This window comes from Fundulus heteroclitus, unplaced genomic scaffold (assembly GCF_011125445.2).
Source record: "Fundulus heteroclitus isolate FHET01 unplaced genomic scaffold, MU-UCD_Fhet_4.1 scaffold_162, whole genome shotgun sequence".
In the NCBI taxonomy this organism is placed as follows: Eukaryota; Metazoa; Chordata; class Actinopteri; order Cyprinodontiformes; family Fundulidae; genus Fundulus; species Fundulus heteroclitus.
In genome coordinates this window covers 141900-166915 of record NW_023396574.1, presented here as the reverse complement: position 1 = coordinate 166915, position 25016 = coordinate 141900, and positions in this window count along the sequence as shown.

The window sequence follows — 25016 nt, the reverse complement described above, 5'->3', positions numbered from 1 at the left end:
CAGCTTTCTGACACTCGTGAATGCCTCACACCTGTCTTTCAACGCTGTGCTTTGTAGATGTACGTTTGATCTTCCGCTTAAGACAAACCTTTGCAGTTTTCAAAACTCACAGCAGCCCTCACGGTTTATTGTGTGTAGACCACAACATATAAATCTGCTATACCTTGGATAAAATCTTTGGATTTAATGTTGTTCATAACACTCGTAATTTTGTAAATGAATCTGCCAAATAACCACAGGTTTTTTTCCCACAAGAGGTATATTAAAACGTTTTGGTATCATTATTTTAAGAACAAGTAACTGCATTGGTCAAATTTAAATCCGTTTTCCTCGTCGCTATTCAGTTGTACAGAGCGAGGCGCGCTCCCGCGACAGGGGATTCATATCTCGGCAGGCATGCAATTTTCGGAAACGTGCACTTTGCGAGGAACTGAGGCGCAAAAATATTGCGAGGTAACGCAAAAATAAAAAATAAATCCCCATGTCCCCTAGAGGGCTCCGTACTACATAGGTTTTTGTATTGAGTGACCAAAAAAAAAAAAAAAAAAAAAAAAAAAAAAAGCGCCCGCCAGCCGGCCCAAAATCCCTATCAGAAAGTGGCCGCTAAACCCATAGACATAATATAACATCTTTATATATGTCTATGGCTAACCCCGGTCAGTCCAGCGGTGAGGGTAGTAATAATGTTAAGTCAGTGATATTACAACTTTATGTTTGGCTAATAACCATTATTCATTAAGCATGGAGTTTCAATTTTAATGTCCAGAGAACTGGCTAATAGCTCGCCAAAACTCAAACCATTTTCCCACAAAAAATGTAAATAGCATCTTCATTAGCTCAAAATCCAATTCTTTATCCTCATTTACATCCACATCTTATATTCCTTGAATGCTGTATAACTAACCTTGAATATTTTTGCAATATTCGCGATGGTAAAATCCATACTTTTCATTCTGACTGTCCTTTCCCCTCTCCATAGCTCGATTCTCCTCTCTTGGTCCATCTTTGCAAATTTTTATTGCAACTTCCCTCCAAAGTTTGTAATCTCAGTTGAGCACGCATATAAGAGGCTTTCACCAAAATCGCGGGTTTTTGAGGTTTCCTACCCAGAGTGCTCTGCACTGAACCAATCAAAAGCTTTCTGATACGTTATTAACGTAGACATTAATGCGTAGTCGCCCGATTGGACGTTCCCAGCCGCTAGGTGGGATATGACTACAGGGCGGCCATCTTGGGTGATTTTTTTTTTTCCTTAAAGTCAATAACAACATATATAAAATATACAAATAAACAAATATGCCAGGGGGTATGTCACAATAAACAAGTACAGTCAGGAGGAAAGACAAACAAATTGACAAAGATATGCGCTGGGGAGTGTCATATATATATACATGTGTATGTATTATAAAAATAAACATAACATCTACAACATTAAGTTGTCCAGAATTTTTAGTTGGGAACAGATTGCTATGGTTTTTTTGTGCCTTCTGATGAGAAGAGAGTTGAATAGAATGAAAATATTGCTTGATTTCTATTAAATAAACATTAAAGTTTGGCTTTTTTCTTTTAGAAATTTCAATTTTTGTAAGAAAATTTGGCCAAGATAATTAAAAGGTTGATAAGGAAAGGTTTGGAAAACATTTTACTTTGCAGTTGAAAGCAAAATATAACGTTTTTCCAATAAAGCTGAAAATTTTTTTTTTATATTTGAATCCACATAATCACAAAAGTGCTGCCAAAAAGTCTTAGAGTATGGACACAACCAGAACAAATGTGTAACAGATTCTGGGAGAAGATCACAAAAGGTGCAGTTCACAGGAATATCAGATTTAAACTTTTTTAGATAGTCTTTGGCAGGATAAATCCTGCGAATGAGTTTGAATGAGACTTCCTTCACCTTGTTAGTGAGGAGAAACTGATTAGGTAACAGCCAAGTATGATTCCAGGGCACATCCGTCACACAACGGTTCCAATATGATACGACAGCAGGAACAGACGCCACCTCTCTCTGAAAGAGGGATCTGATTGACTTATTGTTCTTACGAAGAGATGAGGTGAGACATATTTTGCCAACAGGAGAGTCCATGGGAGTCAGAGAGTCAGGGAGATGAAGAATTGAGTCTTGGCCTCTGTATAACATGTAACCTGACCCTAGCCAAATGGATTCCGCTCTGCCTAGCTTCACTCACATGAGTGGGGTGAAATCCATCTGGCTAGGGTAAGGTTATATAACATGCAAAAGTTGTGCTTGTAGATAAGTGACCATGACAAAAAAGCCTGGCAGTGAAAATTAGATAGTTTGATAGGAAGTTCATGTACATCAAAATTACAAACCAGGAAGAAGGTTAAACCCCCAAGTTTTGAAAAAATGTAATACGGAATAGTATTCCATTTAGAAGTTTGAGATGCGAAGAACTGGCAAATCCAATTCATTTTGAAAGTGTTATTTAAGGTGGAGAAAGATAAACAGTTAAGCCCTCCATTTTCATATGAGTTAAAGTAGATTTTCCATTTGTTGGTCACTATAGTAAACAAAGGTGCTCAAACACACAAAGCTTTGGGGGAGCATGATATATTTTGAGTTAATCTTAATCTTAACAAAAAAAAAAAAAAAATACTCACAAGCAAAATAAATCAAAAAAGCTGAAAGTTAGTAATCGTAACAATTACATAAAAATATTATGGCTAAAAATACTAACAACATTAAAATGAACAAAGAAAGCAAGCATAATAAGGAGGTTACACATTTCTTCTAGTTATATCTATGTGGTCTATTAAAGACTCTAAATAACTCTCTAAAGTGTCGATTCACAGTGCTGTTAAACAGAACTTCAATGTCAGAGTGAAGGACACTGAACTGTGTTTCAGCTCTAATTCTCTCTTCCTCTGAGCGAAATGGGTAAGTGCCAAACAGTGACTCCCTGGTTAGTAAATTTCCCATTTCTTGCTGGTAACGGTCTGCAGCTTCAGAGGGTCCCGGCAGAAGGTCCTCAGGCACCCGCTTACGGCAACCATCTTGGACCAAGACATTGGGAATCCCCTTTCCTTGAAAAATACACAAAAAAATTACACAAATACAACATACAAAATAACTGCATTGCCTTACATCTGTAATGTATAAATTTGCAGTTAATATACAGAGCTTCACTGTATATTTCTCAGGTTATCATCAGTTGGATAAACAAGAGTGAGGTTGCAGGTACCATTTTTAAGCTTTTTATGCATTTTGTTTGGGCACCCAGTGGTTTGGCAGACAAATAAACAGGGAGAGTTAAGCGGGTTATCTAGAAGGCTACTTAATGTGTTTTAACTTTGTTTTTCAAACACATGGACCATACAGGGTAGCTCCCGTTAGCATTCTGCGAACCTAGCCAGTGCTGATGTAATTTGAGTGTGTTTTTACAGTTATGACAAGGTTTATCTCCACAAATGTTTTATACATTCATGTTTGTGTTTTCCGGTCCACTCATTACGACTAAAATAAACCCAAAGCTTTTTAAATCTGCGCCAAATGTTCACTAATGATTGCGTCACCACACATGTGGCAGTGGAGACGCGGATTGGCTGCGAAGGGCTAGACCCGACTTTGTGGGCAGATAGGAAAGGGCCCAAATTACTTTTCAAACTGTTTTAGAAAAAAAATGTTAGAATAGAAAAAAAAAACCTGGAATACGATGAGCATTCCATGCCTGCACTGGTTGTCACTCCTATGCTGCTGACCTTACAGCTCAAATTTGATGTGCAGTATCTCGTCAATGGATCGTCCATGTCTAGGGCCTCTTGGTCGATCATTTGAACAAGTGCCATTTTAACAGGGTAATTCATGCAACATAAATAAAAGATAAATAAATAAGTTACAGAACACACAATAAAAGAGATGCCACATGAAAAGAGCACATGAATATAATGTAACATACATGGAGTTAAGCATGGATCATGGTGAACTAGAGCTATACTGAACCCATGGGTTAAGTCCATTAACTAGGCATTACAGGAAATGTAAACAGAGTCCGAGTCAACTTGATAAAATGATTATTCCAGGTGTATTGGGCCATCGTTATCATGGTTATTGAGGTCAGGCACACTTGGATGAATAAATCATGTGGGGACAGAAAATTTTTAACAGGCTGTTTAAATTGTTTTTGGTTATTTCAACAATCTTCCTCAATGTTGCTCTTCAAAATGGTTATTGTTAAGGAACCATTGTTCAGTTGTCCAGCAATGATACACAGGATAATGTCGACATAACAAATGAGTAATAGAACAGTGGCAAGCAAAAAGCGTGGGACAAATGTATAATTTCTTAATAAAATCTCACTTTAGTTGATGCTGTCTAAATGTATGGCCGTCTCTCCCGGTTGTGCCTATGCTCAGCCAACAACTCCTGAACAAACAAACAGAGATAAAACTCTGTTCCATGGTCCACTCTGACCTGGTCCCACATTCCATAAGTAACGACTGCACTTCTAAAAAACAACAATAAGAGACTAAATGAACATTAACTTGTCACAAACGGGAGATGGAGGACACAGTATTCAGGCCGGACAAGCAGGCTGAGTGAAAAAGCAGGTTTAATGGAGGCGATCTTGACAATACAGGGAAAGGCAGGCTCAATGGTCAGTATGGCAGTCCAAAAACCGGTACACGAAAAGCAGTCCAAAAACAGGCAGGAGTACAGACAGGGATAAGGCAAGCTCGGATAATCCTAAGGCAGATTTGGGTCGGTAAAACGGGTAAGCAGTCAGACAGGGCAGGAAAAACAGGTTCAGGTAGTGATGTTACGTGATCTGCCGAGGCTTCGAGGCGTGTGTCAAGTAATGGAGGGGGCGTTTCCGTAAAGCGCGTATCAAAACTTGCTTCATTTAGGGGAGAAGCCGACAACGATGACGTCTGAAGACTCGCTGCCCGGCTGTACCACGTGACTGCTTCGGGAAGTGGCTCAGATTTTGCCAGATGACCGGTTCATTCAGAACCAGTCATGGCTGCTCGCTGTATCATAAAACAGTTCTGCTAACCAGATGCAGTTTTGGCTCAAGTGGTTCAATGCCTCATGAGGCTTCATCTTACCATCACTAGGTTCAGGATACAGGCTGGCTCAGAAGTTAAAAAAAAGAGGCAATTGGGTAATGTCGACAGAAAGACACAAAGGGACTCCTGGACAAAACTCACCAAGGCCTCGTGAAGACAATGATCTGGCAGAGTGCAGGAGACAGAGGCAAGTATAAATAGGGGAGTGAGCAGGTGAATTGAGTAGAAACTAATTACAGGAAAACAGGTGGAACTAATCAAAGGCAGGAAAGTGACTGACGGAGAACTGAACTGATAGGTTGGTGACTGCTGACAAGGGAGTGACAAACTGATTGGGTGAAAACAGGGAGGTGAGCTGGCAGGTGAACAGAACTGAACTAAAAGCTTTCAGAACCCTGACTGATAATATAAAACAAAGAACAAATGCAAACCACAACAAAACTCAAATTATTACATAAACCAAAACTAAGACAGAATCGGCAAAATAGAAAGAAGTACAAAAGAAACCAATAACAAAACTCCAATCATGACATAACTTGGTTAAGTGGATCTTCTTTAATAAAATATCTGTTATCTGTAGAATGCCAATTGGAATGCAATTGTATAATGCTTTTTCATTAATGTGCTGCCAAGGGCTGCATGACATATGGAAAACTTCCAATATGCAATAACACTATTGAGACTTACGATTACAATCTAATTTCTAATAAATAAAATACTTGGATATGCAGCGGGTACCAATACCATAGGTGGTTGTGAAAAGTGATGCAATTAATATTTCTGGAAAAAAGGTAGACTCACCGGTACACATTTTCATATATTGAGAGATTGTTTTTAACTGGCATAGTAGCGTGCGCCACTATTTTGCTGATGAAGCCTTCTATTGCCAAAACATGTGTGACCCCGTACATGGCCAACTTTTCATTTTGGTCCATGTGGAGTTTGTGACCCATGTATTCGGCTTGGTATGGCTGAGGGTTCAGGTTTCTTGAACCCTAAAAAGGAAAAAATGTAACAATAGAATTTACATTTTACTTTCAAATAACATCTGCAGTTAAAAACTTAGAGCTTCACTTTAAATTATAGATGCAACTTACAACGTAATAACCCTAATGTTCCAATTTAACTCGCTCTTAACATCTGGAGTTGGATATATTTTTCACACTTGTCATTAATTAACATTTCTGTGGGTGGGTGTCACTGGATGTAAATGATAGATGGACCTGTATTTGCCCGTGAAACTAGTTTACTTTGCACAGAAAGAGGATATGGAAAGGTGCCTGATACTTTAAGGACGAACAAGTTTTACCAACATGAAGTCTGGTTAAGCAAGTATATTAATATAAAATGTTACGTTATATGAAGGGTTAAATACTTGGATCCAGACCCGGCTGCAGAAACAAATTACAGGGGGGCATGTTATTAGATAAAAAAAAATGTGCATTTTGCTAATATAGTAAACATAATTGCCAGGTGTCCCATGACAAAACCTTTTACATGTCATTTTAGCTAACCTGTTGTCGTTTATGATGGTAGGGCTCTTGCACCTTAGCCAACATCCTCCCCACTCGCCTCTCTGATACATGGATACCCTGTGTGACAAATACCCCGTCATCATTTTCCTACCATAGCGTGGCCCTGTCTATTGAAAAGGCAAGAAAGAAATACAAGTTGAGTTGTAAGGTTGTTATGATGATTAGTTAGATTTTCTGTATGCAATGAAAGGGTCGTGATAAAAAAAATTGATCGTTCGACCAGAGAGAGAGTGAGTAAGAGAGAGAGAGAGAGAGAGAGAATTTTTTTTTTTGAAATTTAACAATACATTTATTTAAAGATTTAAAAAGTTATAAAACTACCACAAACAACCATCAGTAAAACAAGATTTACAAAATCAAAATTATCCTAGCATACTTCCAAAAAACAGTTCTTCATTTACAAGCGACACAGAACATTTTTGTAACACCACATTCTGGAACATATGGTGATATATATGGTGTATCGCTATATAGCCCAAAGATATGGTGATATTAGATTTTCTTCATATCGCCCACGCCTACCTGACGTGCGTCTTTACGGAGCACGGTGGAATGGCGTTTGGCCTGTGGGCAAAAGCAATGAGGTGATTTTGTGGAGCGTTGCCACGGGCAACGTGTACAAACAAAATACTTTTCAACAGGTTTTAGTAGTGTAAATGAGTTGATGTCGAAAAGCACGGACAATACAAGTACGCCAAGCAAAACGGTGGGTAATAAATAAATAAAAATGTGGAAGTTAGCGGCACCGAACTCAGGAGCACACGCTTGCCGGCACAGCGGCTCTACCGAGTGAGCTAAACTTCCAGCCAAGTGCAGAGGCGCACGGAATACATTTAACCTGGACACGCGTCACACACTTCCACAGCACCTGGCTTCCATCTACCTGCTCTGGCTTCCATGGCTCATCTTGCTTGTGGCCCTCTCTCTGTTTCTTTTTCACACAAATACACAAACAAAAATTACACTCATGTCACACCCACATCTTCTGCCAGCACAGCCTCGTCTCTCTCTTTATCACCTCGCAGCTCCTTGACCAGCTACCACCTTCCAACAAACCACCCAAAAACCACTTACTCTCACATGATAGGAACCCAAGGCATGAAACGCTAACCCAGCGTAGGTGCAAAATACGCATTTGTCTTTCAAAGCGTCTACTTAAGCAGCTTTTCTTTACAAACTCATCCCTTTCTGAGCCCTTCCGACCAAGCCCTGACCGCAGCTCCGGCTAACGGGATAGCTGCAGGCCCACCTTTGCGCTGACTGGACTGTGTCGGACAGCAAGATGAAGACGGCAGCCTGCACGTCTTCATCTGGGTGTCAAACGGCAGCTACAGCTCGCAGACGGCTGCAGGAAAGCGGCTCCAACACGGGAAATGGACAGCTTGGAGTGGAGCCACCGGACATAAACAGCAGGGCTACGGGCGCCGCCATCTTTGTGCTTTTTCAGCTTCCGTCTTCTTCTTCTTGAATATTATTGCCGGTTGGCAAAAAAACGTAAGGTGAGCGTTACCGCCACCAACTAGTATGGAGTGACAAAAAAGAAAAAAACTATATCCTATTATACAACCTAATCTGTTTCAAAAACTCAAATATAACCTGATATCCTGTGCCTCGTGATTCATTTTGCAGTAAATGGACAATGTCAAGTTTCATTTTCATGTTACTAAGTTTCCTGATTAAATTTTCTCTCTGCATCAAACATTTCCTACAATTCAAAATAACATGTTCCACTGTTTCATCTTCCCCACAGTCACATTTCCCTGTCTGATGTTTCCCTATCAAGAATAACTAGAAAAATTTGCATTTCCTGCGAAAATGCACTGTGAATGCAGATAGCTGAATGATTAAGCAAAAGATGCAGAAGATCTTTGAAGAAGAGAAAAAATAGCTGAAAAGCATTGAAGAAGTTGAAAAAGTTGAAGAAGTTGAAAAAGTTGAAGAATTTGAAAGAGTTGAAGAATTTGAACATGAAAGAACAATAGCTGAATGATTAGAAGAAGAAAAAACTGAGGGAAAGGCACCAAACATTTCCTAACTCATTCTAAACACTGAATCGTTTAACAAAGCAGAAGTAGAATTTCAAACTTGAATATACTGTAGCCATATGTGGGCCTGCATTTCTAGGGAGTATAAGGGGTTTGGCCCCCATTGAAAAGCATTGGATGTTTGACACCTCCTAACTTGGAGATGCTTTACGTGACGAGGCCCAAACTTATTGTGGAGCATTCTGTATAAAGGAGGTACAGACTCTGTAAAGCAGAAGTTTGTCCAAGCTTCCTAGAGCTACTTCCGATTAGCAACATGCTAACCATTAGCCGCTAACATGGTTGTGCTCAGGATCACCGGGTGATTGTACTCTGTCAGTTTGGTCCAAATCCTGTACTGGGAAGTGCCTCAAATAGGGGTGCCAATACTTAATGTCGCCAAACGTCACCAAAGTTCATGGGTCAGATTGGCCTCCTTTAGCAACTCAGCCTCACCACATCTGGGCCCAGAACTCAATATTTGACCAAAATGGTCAGTAGCCCCATTTCCCACAGGTGGGTGGTGCTGTATTGGCCAATTGGGTCGTGTCTGGGCATCATGCCAGGTCCTGTTGGAAGCAAAGGCCCAATAGGAAAGCATGTGAAATCCAAAATGGGACAGAAAAATGACACATAGCTGAAAGTCACTTGAAAATTTTAAAATGTCAAGAGGAAGTGACTGTGCGAATTTCAGATTCCTACATTAATCACAGCAACTGCGGTGAGCGTCGAAAGTTGCCATTGTATCTCAATTGATCCTCTCCCTCTGGCCCTCAGAGTTCCGTCGTCATGGAAACTCACTGACACACCTGCAGCGGCCAGTCTACCGAAGTGCAGAGACTTTGCTCACAATGAGTCCCATTGGATTATAATGGAGAACTTTGCCCCGAACAACGCTTCATATCTCCTGATCCCTAAATGGTAGAGACGTAATTTTTTCTGCGTTCAGTTTGTAACGGATAAGGGAAGAAGAAAAGCTATCGTTTTTTGCTGGAAAAAGTTTAATAAAGGCGTAAAAAATTATGATCTAAAGGGGTTTTTTAAGGAATTTCCAAAATCCTCTAAAAACAGTCCCGAACAAATCGCTCTAGGTGAAAAAGTATAAGAGATATCAAATTAATTCTTTCACTCTGAGTATCAGCAGGCTTTTGAGGACTATGTTGCTCATTTTTATGTTTGTACAAAAATCGGTGTAGGCACAGCGACGATGTAAAAAAGTGGATAATTTGGGGGGATGGAGGTCCAAAGCGTCTTCAGGATTTTGCAAATTTGCTACTCCCGAACAAATTGTTCCTGCGGAAAAACCGTAACAGTTATCCACAAAATTCCTTTTTTGTGAGTGCCATCAGCTGGATTTAGTGGAACAGAAAAGCTTTTTCACAAATGTGAAGGATGAACACTAAAAAATTTAATTTTTCATAACTAAGATCACATTGGACTTCATTTATTTAACATCGAATTTCACTAAATGCTTGTATAAGCTGGACTTTATTTTTTCTGGATAATTATTAAATTAGGTCAGATGAAATTTGCTGTGAATGATTACAATAGTAAACTGAATAGCCTTTTAGATTTCAGCCTGGCCTTTGTACATTCGTAAAAAGCCTCTTTAAAACTTGCACACCAGCTGACACCCCAAAACAAGGCAGAATTCACACAAACACATCTGATATTTCAACGGTAGCACTTATTAAACATTTATATGCACGTTTTTATAGTTACATGTTTGTGTTACTATTGATTATATAGCAATGCTTGTATGAAATAGAAATGTTTGTTACCAAAACAAACAGTCACCAATTAGATAGTGCTACAACTTGTATCTAAAACATTATTCAAATGTAAAACAATATTTAATGCAATGTGTTTGTATGACTTTAAGCCTACTACAGTTAAATTATATTTTCATTCTTTAGCGATAGTCAAGGACAAAAAAATAAATTAACAATTTTGCTAAACAATCTGCACAGTTCCTAAAGAGATAGACAATACTGGAAGTGTCGATCTTTAGCTTTGTTATATGAAAAGTGTTAAACCTAGTTCAGTTTTAAAACTGTGTTCTTTGTTAAATCTGGATATGCAGTTTGTCCCAAATGTTCATTTTAATAAGACATGAAATGAGATCACCAAAACCTATTTTAACCTGACCTCCTGCCTCCATTCACCAGTTCAATGTTGCTATCAGAGAGAAAGTTGGAGGGCAAATCTGAAAGACAAACATAAACATTTTTAACCATGTGTTTAAATGTATTAATGAGGAATGAAACAGTAGAAAGTATTACCTTAAAGGCTTCCGTTTAAAACCTCAGTCCACACAGACAAGGCAAAACCTGACTGGAAATGACAGCTTGGCAGCACTTCATCTTACAGCAACATGTCTGGTCATTGTAGACATGATACAGCTTGGTTCCAACCACTGTGGTCAGAAGCAACACCAAAACCTCCAACGTGTTCTTTGGAGGTAACATGGAGGTAACATGCTCTGCAAAATCCAGACAAAAAGTAATTTCAATCATTTAAAGCTTATAAGCAGCAAAATAAGGCTTGTGTATTATTGTCAAATATCTTAGAAAGGGCTGCTGATAACAAAACCAGAGTCCAAGCTGTCTGACACCTAGCTATTGGTCAGTCCCACTTGCACCTCATTAATGAGGTTTTGAAGGGCTGGCCTGTGAAAAGATGATTGCCTCAAGACAGGCATAGCTGCAGAGGAAGAATGTAAATAAAATAGAAAGGAAAACAAATCAATGGCTCCACGTTGCTATAGGTAACTATCTATTATATATATATATATATATATATATATATATATATATATATATATATATATATATATATATATATATATATATATATATATATATATATATAAACTAAAAGCAATAATACAACCAACACATTATAATGTATAATATGAAAAGATTAATAACCTCCTTTTGCTTCTTGAATCCCTCATCTCCTTGACCGGAACAGGAGTTCTGTCTGGATGATTTATCATTTATGGTGATGTTGTCTGGGTTATCCATTGGTCAACTGATGGGTGTGTTGTGCCTTTTAAAACAGACTGGGGTAGTAGGTCGTAGAACAGCAGTCTCTATAAACTATGTGTCATGTCTCTGGTCAAACACTGATGGGTCTTGTTTGGATTAACAGTTCAAAAAGATGGTGCAGAGATGTTTCCACAGACGTTGGCAAAGTTTGAAGTTGTGGTCACAGAGACAGGAGGGACGTACCTGACAAGGTAAAATGTATCTACACAAAATAAAGTTACAAGCCATTATTAAACACAAGCCATTCCCTATCACCTATCCTAATATGGAGTGCCAGCTGGTTTCTCTAAATTGACACCAGTCAATATGGGTTACACATAAACCCATACTGACTGGTGCATTTTGTTTTAAGCAGCTTTTCAGCTGCTCAGATTATTCTGACTTGGCCTTTACCCCACCCAAACCCACCCAGGTAAAGGCCAAGTCAGAATGTAGATAAAAACTGTACATTTTCATACTGATCAGGTTGGTGTAATCTTTAAATTGTCTTAGCAAAAATATGTATTGACTCTAAAATACTCCTTGATCGAGAACAATGTTTATACATAAAAAAGATTGCTTCTACAAAATAATGATACCCATTATCCTGATTTCATGATAAGTTCAACAACAAAAAACATATTAGCAATAATACAACCTTGCACTGATGATTGATTGGTCATTAAAAGCAAATGTGACTTTGTATTTTGGGAAACTGGTCATAGCATGATTTACATTTTATGACATCTTCAGGTCTCAGAAAAAAAAGGCAATATTTTACTCGGAAGTTTGCCTTTTTTCAGGGACCTTTTATTTTGATTTCTTCTTAATATTTTTTTCCTGAAAACATTTCTTGTAATGATTTTTTCTGAGACATTATTTTCTGATGCCTTTTTTTAATCTGAGGCAAAAAAGTAGTGTTTTTTTTATTTTTTACAGAAAACATTTACCTTACAGTCTTGTTTTATTTATAAATAATTAAACAGATGTATTAATGATTCTTAATACTATAGAAATATTTAACCATTCATGATAGCAAAAAAAAAATATTAGGTAATAAGCATGACTTTTAATTAACTTCAAACTCACCGTACAGCTTTATGAAGATGTCAGTACGCAGAAAACAGGGTTGTGGTAGCTGTAATATGTTCTCAGGACACCGGAGGTGAGACTTTGCTGGGGCCGAGAAATGAAAATCAGGTCAAGCAGTGTGTTTTTGTCTGTGGTGGCAGAGGTAATCAGCTGTGCATACCCCTTGGACTGAAACAACTCCAAAATGGGTTTTCTTCCTTCAAGTAGCTGGTTCTCATTAAAATCTCCACACACAATGATTGGGTGACAGTCCATTATCTCAAGTGACTCTAGAAGACTTACCAGGTTTTGCATGAATGGTCTTACGCTGTAGTCTGGAGGTCTGTACACAACAGCAATAACTGCAGAGAATGGAGCCTGGACTTTTAAGACCAAAAACTCAAGATCAGTGACATTATGTATGTACTGTTTCTCCTGAACCTGAAAATGATTCTTCAGATACACAGCAACTCCACCACCAGTTCTGCTGGCCATCTGAGGAAAGTTGGTGTAAGACAGGTGTCTGTTGCGTTTGAACATGGTGTAGCCATTGTTGAGAATTAAAAATATATCTTAGTTAGGGTTACTGAGGAAAGCAGAGCTGGGTCTGTCCTTTCCTGCTCCAGCGTAAGATAAACATGGAGTTTTATTGCCCTGAGGGGGTGGTCAGCAGGAGAGGGGGTCAGTCATCCTCCCTCTGAGCTTGCAGGAGGAGTTTTAAAGTTGATAAAAGGAATGTCTTGGTAAAACTTACTTCAGACAGACAGACTTATCCACCGGTGAGAACAACATCTTGTAATGGTATGTACTCTGTCTCCATATTTAATTTCTATGAATTAAATATGTATTTGAACCGTTCTACCTCTGATCAATGATTCCTTATTTTATTGTCAAATCTTAAACCGGGGTAAAAATGGGCCTTTAGTAGCGAAGCAGGATTAGGCCAAGAATAATAAATAAATCACACCATCCAAATGAAGACCATCTGCAAGAAAAGATCCTTGCAGGCGAGTTTCAGTTAGACACAATACATCTGCTAGACACAGTTCATGATGACTCTTAATGTCACTGATGTGAGATGGCAAACCTTCTGTGTTGTGATGGATCAGTGTTAGGGTGTCAGCTCTGCAGGTTGTTTCTCTGACCTGAAGAAGGGGCATCATTTCTTCAAAACTGGCTTGTTGCATGTTCTGAAGGGCAGCAGTAACTGCAGGATTGGCATAAATCTTGTTTTCATCCATGTTCAATAAGTACAGTCCACTGAGAGATGTGACCCTGCTGAGAGCAACGTAAGCCATACCTGGTTCAAAAATGTTCTTCAATGAAACAACAGCTCGCTGTGTAGTGAGACCCTAGGTTTTGTGAATTGTGCATGCAAAAGCTAGCTTTACAGGAAACTGTCTGCGTACCACACCTTTAAATTTCAGATTTTCCTCTGACCTTTCGACGTAAACCAGATCATCCGATGCTGCACCACCACTTCGTTTGCTTCTCAACGACTGCTGGTTGTCCATTCTAAGGCCAAGTTTAATGATGTGTCCATCATTTTCAGATCTCACCACTTTCATCAGTTGACCAAACGCACCGTTGACCAAGCCGTTCAATGTGTCCAAGTTTCTGGTCAGCATGACACGAGCTCCCTCTGCAACATTGAGAGTGTCAGGTAAATCATTTCGCCCACCTGTAAATGGTTTCTCCTTTCTTGCCATTCTGTCTGTACGTGGATCCTTCTGGAAATCATCTGCATCAATCCTGATCAGGTTTGAATGAAGCTTCTCCAGCGTAGCTGTGTTATGGGCTTCCACATCCTTGTTTGTAGCAAATATGTGCAAGACCTCGACTGGACAGTGTTCTGGTAGAGTTAGAGCCTGTGATAGCAATTCTCTGTCACTCTGAGAAGTTCATCTGTCTTTTCTTTTACACGAATCCTGTTCAACATCTCTGCAAAGGCAACATCATCTTTCTGACGCATGATCTCAGTAAGTGTGATCATGTGAAAATGTTCTTGCCATAGGTCAATGTGTTCAGGGTCAAACACGCACAGAGGTTTTGTTTGGCGTACCGGTGGAATCTGAAAAAAATCCCCTACGCAGAGCACACTCATTCCACCAAAAGGTCTTTGAGAGCCTTTAATTTGTTTCAGTCTTGCATCCACATAAGCAAAAAGGGGCTTTGAAACCATTGAAATCTCATCAATAACAATAATTTCTGCATTGATAAGTTCAGATCTGACTTCATCCAGTTGATTACCAAGTCCTTGAATGGGGGGTTTCAGACTTCTGGGTAGTTTGAGTAGTGAATGTAACGTGCAACCATTGATAGAAAAAGCTGCTGTTCCAGTAAATGATGTCAATAAGACAGTTGGGTTTGAAATGTCAGCCTCCTCTGCATTAGCAGGCAGTCTGCTCAGGATCTTTGATGCTTCAGAGTGAATACATTTAATCAGATGTGACTTTCCAGTCCCTGCACCGCCATTAATATAGAAGTAAAATGGATCTGGGTTCAAGCCACAAACACGCTGTATACACCAGTGTCTAACAGCATAGAACACACAGACCTGCTTCTGGTTCAGATTCTGGTACATTGTGCGTAACACAGCTGGATCAACTGCAGGTTGCTGTCTGATGGCCCTGACCTCTGTTACAGCATTTGACTGACAATTGTAATCTGGCACATTTTCCTGTTCGTTTTCATCATCTACATTTCTCTCAGGCAGATTTTCATCACACTGTAACCTCACAAGTTCAGTCTCGGGGGCCAGATTGCACCATTCATCGACCACATTGTCTCTGTTTTGTTCAAATTCTTCCACTGCACTCTCAATCTCCTCAGAGTTTTTCTCATACTTGTCTTTGTTTCTTTTGACAACACTTCTTACAGACTCACTGTGTTCTGAACATGGAAGTCGTATCCAACCAGAGTTATAGAAGGACTGATAGGTTTGGTACCTCTGTGGTTTCAGGTCCTGCTCTGATCTGTGTGGAAGGTAAAGTCTCAGCAATCGCCCATAATATTGCTCTGGATCCTTTTGCTCTGAACAGTGGTAATATCTGATTATGGCTGCTTTCTCATTTTTTCGTTTCTGTACAAATCCAAGCTCATTTAGGAGAGGAAGAACACCATTTTTTGGATTTGGACCACTCACAAACCGGCACAAAGCAGCAGAATCAGCTAGGGACATTTCCTCATACTCTTCTGTCTCAGGTCTGCATTTGTATTTATCTCCCAAACTTGTCATCCAAATGTTATCACTTTCATCGGTTGTTGTTTCCAGGAAGCTCATCGGACGGCTCATTTTCACTGGGTTATCATCAGTTGGTACAAAGACAACACTGCAGGAGCATTTTTTCATTTTCAAGCCACAGACTCGAGTTACACACTCCTGAGCACTGATTTCTCTCTTCTTTGAATAGGCCTGCATCACAGCTCTCATTTCATCACATTCGTTCACAGTGCTTTTGTCAGAGTTATCAATAACTGTTTTCAGGTAGTCAGAAAGCTCACTTTCCTTCTTAGTGATGTACTTAGTAAGATATTGAATACATGAATAGGCATTCAGTATGAAGGACACATCTATGTTGGCATCCCAGGCTTCAAGCAGGTGTTGGTTATAATTATTGATCCAACAGTCTGTTGGGTCACGTTTCAGAATGATGGCAGTCTTTTTGTTCATGGCGTGGAGACTTTGCTCATATTCAGACATTGTCAAGTTGCATCGTGACAGAATCTGCTCAATAGTTAGAGAAGCAGCTTCAGGTTCATTCAGCAGGTCCATCACTGGTCTGAGTTTGTTTTTTGCAGCTTCAGTGTCTGAAGTTTCATCGTGTCTGACAATCATTGTTCGTGTGACTGGTGGTTTAGGAAATCCAAATCTGCAACCAGAGTTGACACTCTTAAAGCAAGTCCTTGTGTGGTTTTTGCTGTGCTTCTGGAGTTCAGTGACTTTCTTGAAAAGTTCAGGTTGTTTTTCAGGGTCAGGCAGTCGACCTGAGATGTATCTGTCCACGAAGTTACAGACAGTCTGATCATCATTGACATCCACCTCTATTTTGTCTGTTGTCCAAACCATCATGTGAATATGCGGGCTACCTCTGTGCTGGAACTCAACTCTGTAAAAGAAATCCTCAATTTCCCCAAGAGGTTTTGCAGGAGAAAAAAGCAGATCTCTGAACAACGCTTCAACACGCTTATCAAACATTCGCATGGTGGTAACTGGATTGGATCTTAAAATGTCACTCTTTTCTGACCAGTCAAGTGCTTCAAAATCAACTTCTTCACCTTGCTGTCTCTTTATAGCTTGAATCACTTCAGGCCATCGCATCTCAGCAGCAGAAAAGGTAAGGAAGAACTGAGGCGTTCCCAGCTGACGAAGCATACTGAAGAGGTCTCTTGTGGTTTTCTCCCAGTAAGCTGGAGTTCCTCTGAGTGGCTGCATAAATCTGATTGCATCTTTATTTCTAACCAGCTTTTCTACTTCTGTCTTACTTTGCAACATTCCTGATGTTATTGTCCGTCCATCTTTGGTCATGGTTTTACCTTTCCTCAGCTGTATTGTCATGCTGGAATTAGCCAGGTGTATTTCAGTAACAAACTGAGCGAAAAACAGATAATTTGCATCTTTTGCAAACCTTCCATCAATGTGGAAAAGCCTTGACTTGAAGTAAGAGCTTGGGGAGATTTTTACAGTCCTTGCTTCCTCCAAAGTGTTCAAACTGTTAGGAAATTGCGTAGGAAACGACATTGCTTCCAGATGTGGAGTTCTGAAGAAGCTCAAAGGATTATTGCGTTCAGCAGGTGCAACACAGTATGTATTGTCACTGAAACACATAATCTCCTCTGAAATGTCGACCGGCTGAAGACAACTTTCTAAAGCAAAACCTCCATTCTGCTGATTACTTTCTGGTTCCTCTGGTTGTTCATCACATGATGACCTATCAGTATCTGTTTCACTGTCAGACTCAGATTCACACAGTGCATCTTGTTCATACCTGTCAATTTCCATCAAATCAGCTTCATCATAATCATCACTCGCCATGCTGGCTTCATCACCACTTTCCTCATCAGGTAATGTTGGATCACAGAGCAATGCATCATCTCTGATCTCAATATCGCCGTACTGTGGATGAATCTGCTTTAGTTTTCGTAGCGCTTGGATCAGTTTAGACCACGTGACAGTCTGGAACAGCTGATGACCTTTGTAGCACAGCCGTCTTTTCAGTTTGACTCTCATCACCTGGGACTCACTTCTCAGCCTGGGTAAACTGTTAACCGTTTCTTGGACCTCAGATGGGACACACACCACATTACCACGTATGAGTCTTTGTCTGCCTTTAGGAAGCGGGATGATCTTAGCAAATGGTATGCATTTGGCAATCAGATGTCTCTCCAAAATGTTCAGATCACGTAGTTCAGCTGGAATATCCTGCAGTTCTAATTTGTTGGCAGCAGCAAGCCTCGGCATACATCCATTTTTGAGTGAACTGTGACACGTGTGACAGATGTACTCTTTTTTTCTCTCACCAGGAAAGCTGCAGCGATCACTACATGCTTCATCACACACATGGACAAATTTCCCCGTTAGACATCGCTGAGCTACAAGTTGGTGCTTGGAATAACTTGTTCTGTTACAGATTTTAACCTGATTAGGAAAACTTGCTTTTAGACAAACAGTACAGACATAAGATGGTGCTGACTTAATGTTCTCTCTGAACAGAGAAATGGCGTCGTTGATTAAGCTGTTATCCTGCTGACATTGTAAGCTTTCAGATGGTCGATGCATATGACGATACTTTCTTTTTATTGTCATACCAGACCTGACATTATGCATCTGTCTAAATGAATAATTATTCCAGTATCTTTCTCTCATTCTGTCTCTCATATTGTTCTTGTGTTGTTGCTGAAATCTTTTGTCTCCATAACGTTGGAGGACATAAGTCCTTTTTTTCTGTTGAAATGCTTCACTTTCTTTATACAGTGTAGAAGCATAAGACCTCATGTGAGCTTTATGCTTGTGTCTGAATATCGGAGACTCCCTGTAAGCTTTTCTAACAAGTTCTTTCTTCTTTTCTCTGAATACAGGAGACTCGCTGTAAGCTCTTCTAACAAGTTCTTTCTTCTTTTCTCTGAATACAGGAGACTCGCTGTAAGCTCTTCTAACAAGTTCTTTCTTCTTTTCTCTGAATACAGGAGACTCCCTGTAAGCTCTTCTAACAAGTTCTTTCTTCTTTTCTCTGAATACAGGAGACTCCATGTAAGCTCTTTTAACAAGTTTTTTCTGCTTTTCTCTGAATACAGGAGACTCCCTGTAAGCTCTTCTAACATGTTCTCTCTGCTTTTCTCTGAATACAAAAGACTCCCTGTAAGCTCTAACAAATTCTTTTTGTTTCTCTCTAAATTTAGGACAATCTTTATACAACTTTTTGATATGTTCTCTTTTTTTAATTCTGTTTTGCTCCCTTTCTTTATAGATCATCCTCATTTGTGCCTTCTTTTTTTCTTGAAAACCATCTTTTTCTCTATACAACATTCTGTTATACTTTTGTGTATACAGTTTACTTTTGTGCACATTTTTGTTTGGTTTCTGGTCAGATTTGTTGCTTTGTTGAAGTTTTAGTTGGACCAATAATCTTCTCTTTGACTTTTATCTTTTGTTGTTTGTTACGTTTCAACATTTTATGTGAAATTTCCTGTAATGCAGACTGAGAAATGTTTCCACAAACTGTCTTCTTGAGCAGGATGCTTCATTTGAATCATTGTGAGACACAGCATGTGATGTTACGTGTGTTTCTCTCCTAGATGATACCAGTGTTTGCTTCATCAAATAATCAGAGGAACAATGGCTCGTCTCGGCACATAGAGTCTCATTTGAAGAGTCCCCTCTGGGTGACGTCGCTCCAACTGTTTCCTCAATAAATGTTTCCTGCACAATGTTTTGTATCTGTTCTGTAGATATTTGGGAGCTTGATTTATGGAAAGGTTCAGCCAAAGCTGGTTCTACAACACTTGTAGCGGTTTGTCTGTGTTCTGAGGTTTCCATAGAATTTCTTTGGTTTGCTACATTTTGACTGTTAAATGTAATTGGCTGTATTTCATATTGGCAATGTGGAACAATGTTAAACATTCTATACAGACGTTTAATCCTGTCAATCATGTCACAAAGATGACTGAATTTCAGCATGACAGCTTTCCCACCTCTTACACCTTGAGGCATGGGCATTCCTGTAGACTTGCGTGAGTGAGGGTCAAAATATGCATATTCACCAGAACTCAGCCTGCAAACTGCAATACATGTTGATGCAATGAACAGTATAGCGTACTGGACCTCTGATGTCAAAACACCGCAGACCTTGTTCCAAGCTTGGAATGTGTTGGTTACCATCAAATACTCCATAATGACCAAACAGAGACTTGTCCACTTGATACTCATGATTACGACTTTTAACCAGAGCAGGGAGCTCATCAAATGCTAGAAAGACACTGTTCACATGAACCCTTCTAACAGCTGAATACACAGCATGACCTTTATCTAACACACTGTTAAGATCAGCTCTGGTGATGAATTCGTCTTCATGGACAAATGAAAGGAAAACCAAACTATTAGCTGCACATTGCTTATTTCTGTAGTTCCCATATTTAAAGGAGGCCTGACTTCTGGACGCACAGATGCTGCTCACTGATCGCCGAGCTTCACAGGTCATGGCTGGTTCATCAGATGGTTCTTGGGACTCTCCATGGTGCTGAAGCTTACTTTCAACCACTGTTACCTGAGGTTCAATCTGGATAATCTGCTGCACTTTAGAATCAGGGACAGACGCTGTTTGAAAGGTTTTTACCACACCAGACACTGCATCTCGAAGTAAATTTTCATGCTGGACTTGTGGACTTGGAGCTGTTGAAACCAACTCATTTATAATCTCACTGCTCTGGCAAACATCTATCCAGTCCTTCTCCTGCTGCCTCCTGAGCTTCTGAGACTGGGACCGCTGGCTTTTTCTAGGCATGTTATTTCAATTAGTTGCTATAAACAGACTGCAAAAATCTGATCTTTAAGTTGGAAACGCCAACAAACTTACTTCTGCAAAGCAAGTTTTATTCAATATGGTAAATATCAGGGTAAACTTAAAGTTAATATAGTCTTTGAAATGTGTGATCTCTGTAAAATCCTAAATTAAGTCAAGGAAAGAAACTTATATCTTCCAAATTACACGTTTTATTTGAAGTTAATGTGTTTTACCTCTGTGTTTAGTTATTCAAATAAGCTTATCGTCTATAAAGTGAAAAAAAGCACAAGGACAATATATAACTGTTTTGTACTGCAAAATCACTTCAATGTTATCAAATATTAAATACGGTAATTGTGTACAAGTGACTTCCTATGAAATCTGCTTCACTTTCCAGTAAAATTTATATTTTCTGTTATATTTCTCCCAAATTTAAGCAAACGCAGCAATAAGATGGTAGGTGATGACTAGTCTTTTCCTGTAGTCAAAGTGTGGATATTTTTCAGCAATCAGGAAACAGCAATTTGTTCTCAGTGAACCTTTTTTTGATGTGAATACCAAAAAAAATACATTCAATATCTCCAACTACAACAGAAAAACAACAGATTAACTGAGAAACGTTGCATATATTTGTATCTTTTATTAAACAGAAATATGAAATTGGTTGGAAGAAGCTATTTAGATATATATCTTGTTTTCTTTACAGAATTTCCGACTGCTTATATTACTGAAAAAAGACGTTATGTCTTAATCAAAATATTTCTATCTGTAAACCAAACTTAGTGTTTTGTTCTAAACTGTAATCACAAGCTGAATCTTTTAACTTTCGTACAAATACGGTGTTATGGTAAAAAAAAAAGGTGTAATTTTTTGTTACAGATAAACTTCAAGTTTCACAAAACAGGGAACTTTCTAATGAACTTAAAATTCCAAGAACCAGGTTTTTAGAGAAACAGTAGACCAAAACCAAAAATTTATTGTAACTGAAAAACAAGTAAAGAGCTATTGATAAGCTTTAGAAATGATAACCAGAAAAACAGGGCAAAGCTACTGATAAGCTCTAGAAATGATAACCAGAAAACAGGGCAAGAGCTAGTGAATAGCTCAACAGTCTCCCAAAAAAAGGGGATGAGCGACCCCAAAAGCTCAACAGTAACCAAGAAATAGGGGATGAGCGACCCAAAAGCTCAACAGTAACCAAGAAATAGGGGATGAGCGACCCAAAAGCTCAACAGTAACCAAGAAACGGGAAAGAGCGACTGGTACGCTCTGCCAGAGGGGGCCAAAAAGACACCTGAGGAGAGAAGAAAACATGTATTAGAATTGTATTCAGTAAAAACAGAGATTACATAATAATAAAAAGAGCCTATTAAGTTCTCTGGACAGGTTGTTCTTGAAACTTCTCTCCAAAAAAAGAGTCAAAACGTTTGAGGAGTTTTTGTTTAAACATCCAGAGGACTTACATTTTGTGTTCTACCTGGATTGAGAAGCATCATGAAATGACACAATACACAAATGTCAGTATAAAGATTTCAAATATATCTCATTGTCCCAAACAGTATTGTTGTATATAGTCATCTAGGCAACAAATAAAAAAAAAAAAAAAAAAATCACATAGCTCATCACAACAGGCAACAATGCACATTTTTTGCTGTCTGTAGATACACCACCCCCTCCCCCCCCAATGTCTTTCTGTAAAGTATTTCCTGCCCAGACGCAATTGTCAGCTCTCAACACCAGAGATTACAATCACTTGCAAATGGGACATCAACGACTCTTCATGGTTTAATTTCACAGTGATGACCCAAACAACATTAGAGCCTTAACATTGACAGGCCAGCAAGACACAACTGAGCAATGAGCCGCTAAACCGGCAATGTAGCAGACCCTTTCTGACTTTAGTTGATGGAAAAGAGACCAGGCCGGCTGTTTACTCAACCTTAAGACCAGCACATGCGGTTCCATATTAGATTAATAGACAACAGATGTTGTCTGACCGTGAGGAAAGTTCTCAGAAACTAATTAAACCGCCTATACTAGCTTTATAGCAAAATCAATGCTAACCGTGCTAACCGTTAGCTAACGGTAGCAATTACTCAGCGAATTGAAATATCACCTACGAAGAGATTTGAAAAAACTTTACAGTTTCAGTTTTTATGTCACCGTTGCACTGAAACTAATTATGTATTCATTTCAAACACAAAAAGTATCAGAAGGTTTATAAAATGTGTCTTTGTAGAAGAGAGCAGCGTCAACTCACCAGTCCGAAGAGCGGTAGCACATTAACGTTCTTCTTCTGTTTCTTCTGTTTGGCGGATCACAGGCAATTTTGAGGTGCACGCGCCATCCTACCATATAACGGTCATCTCCGTAAGACGGGACAAGCCCTAGAGAGGCGTTTAATGAACACTTGGAAATTTCGGGTTTAATTAATCATGAATTGAGTGTCATTGACTGTCAAACGTTTCAAAATACAATTTTAACATGCTCTCCATTCAGTACTGTTGGTAGGAATTGGTTCGCTTTGACAGTCTGATTTTTTTTTTACCTAGATTAAATGATACTCTTTGGTTTTTCTAGAATTTCCAACAATATTAACTGTTCTTGAAACCAATCTCCTACCCGTTAACCGTTAGATCTAATCAACCGAGCAAATCTTGTACCGGCGCCGAAGCAGAAGGACAAAGTTAGGTAAGGCAGCCTGTGGGCATATGGACAATAGAACTCGGTTAATATACCAAATCACAAAATTAATGTAAACTGAAAAAAAAAAAAATTCCAGGCTGTTTTTTACTTCAAACTAAGCGAAATTTTAACAGAGCAGTGTGTTTTGTCGAGGTTTTTATCCAAATTTAACTTTTTGAGTTCAACTCTTAGCCATTTATTATTACCCTAAATTTTTGCAACCTGTCCAATCATTTATACATTATTTATACGTTATGAATTGGAGTTTTACACTAGTAAAGCTGAAAAAGTTTTTTTTTGTATTATATGTTGCGGGGCATTTTGGTGGCTCGCGCTGGTAAAGTCATCGTCCGTTAATTACCACCAGCTGTTTTAATCATTAGCCACCTGTTGATGCAGGAATCATTACCTTATTTTAAGAGGAGCCCCACAACTATAACCTACCCAATTTTCTCTCTGCTAAACCGGCACCGAGGAAGACGTACACTAAAACAAAACTAGAATGCTTAATTTAAATCATAAAGTCCTATTCATAATTTCTCATAAAAATAATTTGACAGAGAGTCAACCTTTGCAGGACTTACGGCCGCCATCTTGGGGCGGTCGACCTGCTACCCAATCCTGCTGATTCAAGCTGAAACACCCTAAAAATGCCTCAGCACTGTGCGGCCTATTTTTGTTTAAATCAAGGGACTATTTAAAGTCAGGCTCAAGGATCATTTTTCACAGTAAGATCAAAATAACTTATTTATATTTGTATTGGGATTTTAATGGGATTTTTCTGATATTAGACAGAGAGATACCGTCCGCATCTCCAAGTCATTGTGACTTCTCAAAAAAATGGCATCTGCTCCAGGAAGGCGGTCAGACATTAGTGAAAAAACAGTGTGTATATATATATATATAGTATATATATATATATAATATTATATATATATATATTTTTTTTTTTTTTTTTTTTTAAAGAGAGAGAGACACTGACTGACTGACATACATACATTGAAGTATAAACCTGACTGAAGATTCATCACAGCATTACACAGCGTAGAGCAAATAGCTGGTCAATTTGAAAGGCATTGTATATGTGCTGTTCTGATTTTGACCAATAGTTATCATTATTACTTACTATGACTTGAAATGTACATTTGGTTTTAAGACACACATTCATTTGACATGTTTTAAAAAAAATCAAATCATGTAGAACTTTAAAGACTTTAAAAAAAATTGTTTTTTTCTTTTGTCTTCTAGAATGGCTCTTGCAAAGATCTTAAATACTCGTCCAGAGACTCCATATCAAACACTCCCCCCCCTACATATTTTTGTTGTTAAGCTCCAAGATAGGCCCAAGGTCTTATCTTGGACATTTACTGACAACACAGCCTGCCAGGAGTGGTGAAGGCAAATAAAATGGCTGCAATAACCAATGGTAATTCAGTGACAGCAGTTACCCTCTTTGAGGAGTTACGGGGAGGGTTAAAGAAGGGTCCTCGTATATATTGAAAGGGCATGAGCTAAGGGGACAGGGGCCCACCCTTCCAAATCATATAACACGCAGGACTCATTCTTCCGGGCCTCAATGCTGAAAGTTGAGGAGCACCTAAAGCAAAGAGCAACGGAACTGCTGGAGCCCCCTCCCCAATCACA